General features: G+C 40.3%; 1 protein-coding gene across 2 annotated transcripts in view; it reads right to left on the minus strand.

Moving 5' to 3' along the window:
- Positions 1-9,815, minus strand: part of LOC105060956 (UDP-rhamnose/UDP-galactose transporter 2) — a 66,393-nt gene extending 56,578 nt beyond the window's left edge. Inside the window, exons 1-2 of one of the 2 annotated variants that reach the window (XM_073247602.1) lie at positions 8,711-9,815; positions 7,878-7,948 (exon numbers count right to left, since the gene is read on the minus strand). The gene's annotated coding sequence lies outside the window, so the exon portion shown is untranslated. The remainder of the gene's footprint in view (positions 1-7,877; positions 7,949-8,710) is intronic. The other variant, XM_073247604.1, reaches the window with a different exon arrangement.
- Between the last annotated feature and the right edge of the window lie 303 nt (positions 9,816-10,118).

The following is a 10,118-nucleotide window of genomic DNA, read 5'->3' on the forward strand; positions in this document are numbered from 1 at the left end:
ATGGGTTCCATATCTTTAACTAGACCAAGATGGACTTAATTCATGGCTACGCGGTGGAGCCCTATTTACTAAGTTGATCAAAATTAAAACTAATGAACCGGTTGGTGTCTAAGGTAAGTTCGGCAGTTTTGACCAGTGGTTCTTAAGCGGGAGCTACTCGCATTGATTCGATCATTGACGAGTTAATGGCAAATCCCCACCACTGATCTCACTTACCTAGCCAATCTGGTAAGTTAGATTTTGATTAGATCACTTGGTGATTAGAGCTCACCCATGTCATTAGGTAAATCAGTGTGACTGATTTAGGTGCTCCTAATGCCAGCTTTAATTAAATCCTTTTTTAATCTGACTTGATGAAGTCAGTGGGAGGATTGAAATTGGCTGGATGATTTCTTCTCTACTATTCTTTAATAAAATCCTCAAAATTATTAGGTCCCTAAAATGATTAAGTTATAATGATAACTAAGTCATAGCCTCCCATTAAGTGAGTGATAATGAGTCCATTAGTTCAATGATCATTGGAGGCCCAAAGGCCTGGTGCTCATTGGCTAATGGAATTATTATTCATAATATGATAATTTGATTGAGTCTTTCTGATGGTGGTTAGGTTGGCCGGCCAAAGTCGGGCCTGATCATTTATTGGTCCGATTCACTAAATTAAGTCATGTTAATGGTTGGACCTAACCAGATCTTTTCAGTGGAGGCCAAAGCCTACTGATTAGGTTCTGGGGCAAAATCAATTACTAGAAGTTGTTTAGAGAAACAACTGGTTAAGAACTTACCCATAGATGCACATGGGTTGACCAACCAAAGTTGGGCTCGTGTGTAGTCTGTGTGGATTCTAGTACCCATTAAGGAATTAAAGTAATTCCTCGAATTGAAGGATGAGGCTACCAGTTCGTAAAAATATTGAAAAAAATTTTAGACTAAAATCCAAGTCTTTAGTATTAATTTATGTACTAATAGAGGTCTCATTTTCCTTTAAGCAGCTATGGCCACTACCCTGTCGCTCCGGTCATTATTAGATAATGACAAGCTCATGGGACCCAATTTTGATAGCTGGTATCGAAAATTGAAAATCGTCCTTGAGCATGAGCGGATCCTTTATGTAGTAACGGATCCAGCACCTGAGGAGCCAGCTCCGAACGCTAGTAAGGCGATCCGAGACACTTACTTGAAGTGGCTCAATGACCGCACCACCGTTCGATGTATTATGCTGGCAACAATGAATGACGAGTTCAGCCGAAGGTTTGAGAACGCCCAGCCACAGGAGATGCTTCAAATGTTGAACAACTCCTTTGGCACGCCTGACGATGTTGAAAGGCACAAAACTAGTTGTGCCATTTTCAATGCTCGGATGAGGGATGGGGCCTCAGTCACTGATCATGTACTGTACATGATCGAGATGATTGAGCGCCTAAGCAAATTGGACTTTCCTCTGCACGAGCAGCTCGGTAAGGATGCGATCCTTAATTCCTTGCCCAAGTCCTTCCTCCCATTCCTTACTCATTTTCGAATGACAAAGCCTGCAGTAAACTACCACGGATTGTTGGGGTTGCTGCAGAACTTTGAGAAGGATCACCAACTCCATAAGGAGTCGGTGAATGTAGTGGGAGGGTCTTCTTCTCGTCGTCAACCCTTTGGAAAGAGGAAGAAGAACAAGAAGAAGAAAAATAAGAAGGTGCAATCTCATGCTGGGACAGTAGCACGGGGTCAGACCAAGAAGCGCAAGCACGACTAGAGCCAGGTGGAGTGCTTCTTTTGCAAGAAGCACGGGCATTGGAAGAGGAACTGTCCTCAATACATTGCCTCCCTAGACCCGAACAGGCCAAAGAAGAAGCAAGATAATTATATGATAACTCCTTGCAACTTTTCGATTTGTGATACTACTGCCTGGGTATTGGATACCGAAGCCCTTATCATATTTGTAATTCGATGCAGGGTCTGCAGGTCAGTAGGAGATTTGATGAAGGTGAGAGGTTCCTGAATGTTGGAGATGGAAGCAAAGTTCCAGTTCTAGCTTTAGGAATCACGAGTCTTGTAATCAATTCTCGTAATGTAATTCTGAGTGCATGTCACTATTATCCAAATTTTTTATTAAATATTATTTCTGTGGGCCTTTTGGCCATGTACGGTTATGATTTTTTAATAAAAAAAAATATTTGCAATACCATTTTGAATGATGTTACAATATTTGTTGGACAATTAAATAATAGAATTTACTTACTATCACAGCCTGTTAATGTGGTTCAAAAATTCGGTAAACGCTCTAGAATAGATAATGTGTCAGAAGTCTACCTTTGGCACTGTAGGCTAGGTCATATCAATAAGAACATGATAAACAAGTTGGCTCAAGAAGGAATTCTTGAAGTTAGTGATTGTGAATCACTTCCAACCTGTGAGTCCTGTCTTCTTGGGAAGATGACCAAGTCATCTTTTACTGAAAAAGGTGAGCGAGCCAGTGAACTCTTAGGTCTGGTACATTCTGATGTATGTGGATCCATGAGCTCAAGTGCAAGAGGTGGATTTTTCTACTTCATAACCTTCACAGACGACCTATCTAGGTATGGATATGTCTATTTAATGAAGCATAAGTCGGAATCATTTGAAATGTTCAAACTATTCTGAAATGAGGTAGAAAAACAAACTGGGAAGTGTATTAAAACTCTTTGATCTGATCGAGGAGGTGAATACCTTTTCAATGAGTTTCTGACGTATCTAGGGGAGAATGGGATTCTCTCTCAGTGGACTCCTCCTGGAACACCACAGCATAATGGTGTGTCTGAAAGGAGGAATCGGACCCTGTTAGACATGGTTCGATCCATGATGGGGTTTGCTGGTTTGCCGATCTTCCTCTGGAGATATGCGCTCGAATCGGCTTGTTACCTTCTAAATAGAGTTTCAAGTAAGTCTGTAGCCAAAACGCCATATGAGATATGGATAGGACGTAAGCCAGTACTCTCGCACCTTAAGATTTGGGGGTGTCCGGCTTATGTTAAATGTTTAATTACAGACAAGCTTGGACCTAGGTCTGACAAGTGTAATTTTATAGGGTACCCAAAAGAGACCAAAGGGTATTATTTCTACCTTGCTGATGAGCAAAAGGTGTTTGTCAGCCTTAAGGTAATCTTTTTAGAAAAGGAGTTCCTTAGTGAAGGAACTGTTGCCTCTAAAGTCGAACTTGATGAAGTTTGACAGGTGGAAAAATCGACACATATTACTGAACCTGAACCGGATTTGATTAGATCAGATCCGGAGCCCATTGATTATGCACCCTTAAGGCGGTCTGGTAGAGTACCACATCAACCGGACAGATACTATGGTTTCTTGGTCCGAGATGGTGATCCTGTCGAATTTGATGAAAACGATGAGGATCCGATCACCTACATGGATGCAATGCAGAGACCTGACTCTGAGAAATGGCTAGAGGCCATGAAATCCGAAATAGAGTCCATGAAGGTCAACGATGTGTGGACATTGGTTGACCCACCTGAAGGAGTAAAACCCATAGGGTGTAAGTGGGTCTTCAAAAGGAAGAGGGGCGCAGACGGAAAGGTGGAGACCTATAAAGCCCATCTGGTTGCCAAGGGATATCGTCAACGTTATGGTATAGACTATGACGAGACGTTTTCTCCTGTGACAATGCTCAAATCCATTCGGATTATGCTTGCGATAGCTGCCCATCTGGACTATGAAATCTGGCAGATGGATGTGAAGACAGCTTTCCTAAACGGAGAGCTGGACGAAGAGGTGTATATGATACAACCTGAAGGGTTCACATCCACAGATGAGTCCAAGGTGTGCAAGCTACAGAGGTTCATTTATGGACTTAAGCAGGCATCTCGGAGTTGGAACATACGTTTTGATAGGATGATCAAAACGTATGGCTTCGTTAAGAACGGAGAAGAGCCCTGCATTTATAAGTGGGCTAATGGTCCAGTAGTAGTATTTTTTGTATTGTATGTGGATGACATTCTCTTAATCGAGAATGATGTCCCTGCATTACAGGGAATAAAGATTTGGCTATCGTCACAGTTCTCCATGAAGGATCTGGGAGAAGCTTCCTACATCCTAGGGATGAGGATCTATAGGGATAGATCCAAAAAGTTGCTTGACTTATCCCAGTCCACGTACATTGATACTATACTGAAAAGGTTCAGCATGAAAAATTTCAAGAAAGGCTATCTACCGATAGGTCATGGAATTTCTCTCTCGAAGAGGGATTGTCCGACAACACCTCAAGAGAGAGAGCGTATGGGTAGGATTCCATATGCTTCGGCAGTGAGATCTATCATGTACGCCATGACATGTACACGACCAGATGTGGCATACTCACTAGGGGTAGTGAGTAGATACCAATCTGATCCAGAAGAGAATCACTGGAAGGTTGTTAAAACCATCCTGAAGTATTTAAGAAATACTAAGGACCAGTGGCTTATATATGGTGAATCGGACTTGAGACTTATAGGGTTTACAGACTCTAGTTTCCAGTCTGATCGCGATGATAGCAAGAGTGTGTCAGGATTTATTTTTACCCTTAATGGTGGGGTTGTCTGCTGGAAGAGTTTCAAGCAGTACACTGTAGCTGATTCAGTATGCGAGGCGGAGTATATTGCTGCATCAGATGCTGCCAAAGAAGCGGTGGCTGAGAAAATTCATCATCGAGCTCGGAGTAGCACCCTCCCTTGTTGGTCCAGTTCTGCTCTACTGCGACAGCTCTGGAGTCATTGCTCAGGCGAAGGAACCAAAGGCACACCAGCGAACGAAGCATATTCTGCGCCGCTACCATCTCATCTGGGAGATCGTGGATCGAGGTGACGTCGACCTTTAGAAGATCGATGGGAAGGAGAACCTGGCCGACCCATTCACTAAAGCCATTGCGGTGAAGGAGTTCAACGACTACAAGTCGAAGATGGGTATTAGATACTGCACCGATAGGCTTTAGGCCAAGTGGGAGATTGTTGGGAATAGTGTCCCAAAGCCAATCGTCAGCCTGTTGACGGTTGTGCTCCTTTTTGTATTAGTACATGAATTATAAATAAATAAAAGTTATTTTGATATTTTTTTTTCATCACAAATGTTTCATCTTCTAATGAACTCCTGTGTTGTGGTGAAGTCCTTAGGACTATTTAGACTCGACAAAGGAGGATTTGTTGCTTAGTCCTTAAACATGTTCGCGACCAAATGATACGTTGTTACCAAAGACGACAATATTTATCGAGCATAGGTCGTTGTGTGCCATATGGGTTGGTTGTCCTCATAACCAAAGAGTGTGGAGACACTGGTATGACATACAGGTGAGATGTAATGGTACATCTGCACTGAACGTGACCAACTCCGGAGCTATTTCTGCTGTCAAGATTTGCTCCGATGGGATATGGGTATAAATGTCCCTCCGACCTGAGACCGCCACAGTGACTTGCAGGCAACTCACTGCACTTAGGCACTGGACTACCTGAATTTCTAATTCAGTGACGAAAAGCTGCTGGGTGTAGTCAAGTACTTGACTTGTCGGTGCGTGTGTCAAGATGGGATTGACCACTTCAGTTTAGGAGCTATGTACAGTCGTGTTTCAATTTAGCAAAACCTTGGCCAGGGTAGTCCTAGTGAGGAGTCACAGGACTAATTGAGTTGAGCACGATTCGGATGATATCATCAGGGTTGACAGTTTAACCCTGAGTCGTCCTAAACACAGGGGTCAAAAGGGATGAATTATACGGTAACCATATTCACGTAGGTTCTGAATGTTGCGATTGCGATTATTCGATCTATCCGGTCGTCGGGTACCATTGCTAGATGGTCACTTCGATTAGTACAGGAATTGGTTCCTGTGCTGCCGGTTTAGGTTCGAACCTGCGGGGTCACACACATTAGAGGTTCCATTCTGATCTGATGGCTGATTATGAGTCTTATCTATTTGGAACTTTATGATTGAGAATTAAGATTCTCTAATCATGAGTTCCACACATTTTGGGTATCGGGGTCAAACTTTTGAATTTCAAATTTTGAATTTGAAATTTGAACTCTTTGATCAGGGTTTCATATCGATGGTCTCTGATGCCTGATTGCCCATCGGATTTGGACTCAATATTTATGAGAGATTTAATTAGTGATTTAATCACTAATTAACTCAATTTGATTGAGTAATTATTTTTGGATCAAGTCCAAATTGAATTGGATTCAGTTTGGATTGACCCGATTAGGTTAAATGTTGACCTAATCGCTAAGGTGGTTTAGTCCCTGATTTGATCAGGGGTTAGGTTTAGTTAATTCCAAATTTGATTAGGATTTTATTGAGCCTAATTAAGTCTAATTATGTTGGGTTTAATCTGGTTTAATTGTGCTTAACCTATTTTAAACTAGGTTGGCTCAATTTGAATCAAACCACCTTGTTTTAAATTCCCTGCGACACCCAACTTCCTTGCACCCATTTGTATTCACGAGAAAAAACTTCTCGTGAAATTTTTCTCACGCAAAACCCTTCCCCACGCCCTCATTTGTGCGTCATATGGATGGATAAAATAATTAGTTAGCCATTCAAATTCAAAGCATGTTTGAATTTGAATGGATAACTTATCACTTGCCCTTTCATCCTTATCCATTTTGTGCGCCACATTACTTACACGAGAAAAGGTTTCTCGTGAAACATTTTCTACGCACAAAGAGCCACGCCCTTTCTCTTCTCACACCCAAAAGAATAGGGATAAGTTGGTTTTTGTTTGAATTCAAATTTAATTTGAATTCAAATGTGTAACCTCTTGTCTTTATCCTCTCACGCGGATAAGACACGTTCGACGTTGTTTTAAAAAGAGGAGAAAGGTGAGACGTGCGTAAAAATTTTAGGAGAGAAACTTTGGGGCGTGAGGAAGGCTTCTGCGTAAGGTGAAGGTCCAAAACCTTCCGAGAGAAAAAGAAAGAAAAGAGAGAAAATTGGGCGCAGGGTTTTTGGTGTGTACCCTAGGGTTTTTACCTAGGGTTCGGGAAGTGAGATTGGTGTGCCACGAGTGTCGTGAGTCCACCAAATTTTAGTGAGAGATCCATCAGCCTCTCAAGCAACTGTGCAGACGATCCGAAGCATCCGAGAAGTCGGCACACATCGATCGAAGGAGTTCGATCAACATCTGTCATCAAAAGGGTGAAATCACGAACTAGCATTCGTGAGGAGCTGATCAGACGGGAGCTTCATGTGGATGATCCGCAGAGGCCAGATATTTGTGTGGCTGTGACATGACGATCAGAGTCCTCCGACGGTGATCAGATTGCGGTGATCGACTACCCGCAAAAGGTGATGTGTTCTGAACACAGTACTGTAAAACGTTTACTGATTCAAATTTGAATTTCAAATTTAAATGCATGCTGTTGTATCATATTTAGATCCTAGTGTAGGGTTAATTAGTATTAATTAATGAGATTAATTAATAATTTCGCTGTAAAATAGTAATTTTGAAAAAAATTTAAAATTACCATTTTGCCCCTGCACTAAATTTTCGCATCATTTGGTTTGTAACTGGAACCAAAATGAGAATGGGAATGGCTTGACTTCGGAATCGGAATGGCCAAATCTTTCGAAGTATTTGGTTCGTGATCGAAATCGGAATCAGAATCGAAATTGGAATGAAAAATTGAATCTATAGAGGAGAGTAGGGATTGAGTTCTATATAAATTGACCCATTCTCATTCCATCCTGGAATCGGAATTGAAATCGGAATGGGACTCCTCCCAATCAAATGGTTAGAATGGGAGTCACCCATTCCAATTCTGATTCCAGACCCCCATTCCCTCCAATCAAATACTCCCTTAAAGTATTCCTTTCAATAGCTAAATGGTTAGCATATGCCTTTAAGGATATACTTCCAATACTAGCTAATATAGCCAACCTTTTTCTAGTGTGAGTGTTGATGAGCATGCTGATGCTGAACTACTAAAGCTGGCTGAACTGCTCCAACTCCTGAAATGGAAGAAAGGTGAAGAGGGGGTGAGACCTAAGTCCCAGTGAGTGAATAAACCATCCAACAATAGAGAAACAGGAAAGCTCAACTGTAAAACTGAATACAATACATATAAGGCTGAAACTATCGAAACTTTAATAAACCCAGAAAAGTTTAACCATAAAGCTGAATATAGTTTATCCGCATGCTATTGTTAAGCTGTCAAAACTTTCAAAAAAATACCATAAAATGAATAATACTGCTGGACTACCGTCAACTATCCCACAGCGCACTCCTACCATGGTAGTCGAAACGGTGCATCTGATACTACTGAATTCCACTGGACATAATATTTCGCAAGAAGATATTGATTGGGCTACCGTTGACTATCCCACAGTGCACCCCTACCATAGTAGTGATACGATATATTTGATAAGCCCCAACGGGTATTCTGGTTCGCAAGGAGGTGCCGGCTGATTTATGCCGTATGATATGCTGATGCTTTGCATTCTTTCAAAAGAAAGCTCAATAAATTCTTAAAGGCTAATAAGCTGTTTCAAAAACACAATTTCAAGCCAAAATGCAATGATGTCCCAGTCAAATACACACATACATATATGTATTTTTAAGCAATATTTTAATAAAGATCTCTTCTTGTTTCTATGCTTGCACAACATATCTAAACTTTAGAATAACAGAATATAATTTCTTTTGCAGAGATAGTTACTTTCATAGCAAAATGCTATTAAAAAAATGCCAAAGTTAAATAGAAATCCACTCACCTTCAACCACCTAGCCATTGCAATACCTTTAATCTTGGTGCTTGACTCACCCAAAGCACTTCTTGAGCTTCTTCCTCTTCTATCAAATGGGTACACATACATATTAACACCAACTACATGATGCATGAATATGAAATGCATGCTTTACTTTTAAGCTCATTCTTTATCCTTTCTAACTCTTACCTTTATTTTTAAGCTTGCTTCTTATCCCTTCTATGGCTTATCTTCATTCTATCTTAATTGCTTTAGTCTGGATTTAACCAAACCCCAATATAACTCAGCACTTTCTAACTATTTCGAATGCATTTTCCCTTCATAAACTATTTTAACTTCTACCAAATCAAAATTCTAATTCAGTTGATGAATTATTTTAAGAATTTCAGAAGCATGAAAGGCCATCAAAATACCCTTTTTAATTCAAATCTCAATTCCTAATTCAATTCATCAAAACATTAAATCTGAAAACAATCATCCAAAGTTCAATTTGTTTGACATAATTTAAGAAGTACCCTCATAATTTCATTCATTACAATATACTGTACACTTACATTAATATAACACCACAGCACCTGAATATAAGATACATACTTTGCTTCCATGCTTGCTTTGCTTTAAGCTTACTCTTTAACCTTTCTAAATCTTTTACTTTTATTTTATTTAGCTTGCCTTAATTTAAGTTCAGCTAAACCTCAACAAAACTCAATAAATTTCAGTTTTTTTACTATATTTTACTCTTCAAAATCCATCTTATGCTCAATCATACGCAAATTCCAACTTATTTGCTAACATAGCCAAGATGTTTTTCTGGAAAGGAAGAATAGCAACTTCCTCTTCTAATTCGATTTTAAGATCTCTAAGCCATCCCACCAAAATCTCAACTCTGATGAAAATCAATCGTGCTTTAATTTAAATTCAGTTTAGAGATTTGAATCCTTATCTCAAGTGGTCAAAAATCTTGCCACAAAGCAAAAACCGGCTTCTTTCCTTTCCCACCGCCAGCAGCCTTCCTTCAAAATAAATCATCCTCTTTTTCAACCGATTTTTCTTGTTTTTGGCTTGAAAATTCTTCCTTCTCCCTCTCTTTCCCTCTCTATTCTTTCTGTTCTCACTAAAGAATTAAACGGCAGCTAAGAGGAACCGGTTCTAATGCACAGGAAAATAATAAACTAAGGAAACAAGTGGCTAGGTGTCAAACTCTTAAAAGGCCAGCAAACCACCCCTTTTTCTGTCTCTCCCTCTCTCTTCTGGCTGTTCTCACCAAGGAACCCAAAATGGAAGAAAAAGTGGACCGGTGGCTCATGGAGGGGAAAAACAATAAAATAAATCCATCATGCTAGGTGTCACTTTCATAGAAAGCCAACACCCTTCTCCTTTTCTAACTCTCCCTCTTCTTGCCAAGTGGCCCAAT

Source organism: Elaeis guineensis, chromosome 13 (assembly GCF_000442705.2).
Source record: "Elaeis guineensis isolate ETL-2024a chromosome 13, EG11, whole genome shotgun sequence".
NCBI lineage: Eukaryota > Viridiplantae > Streptophyta > Magnoliopsida > Arecales > Arecaceae > Elaeis > Elaeis guineensis.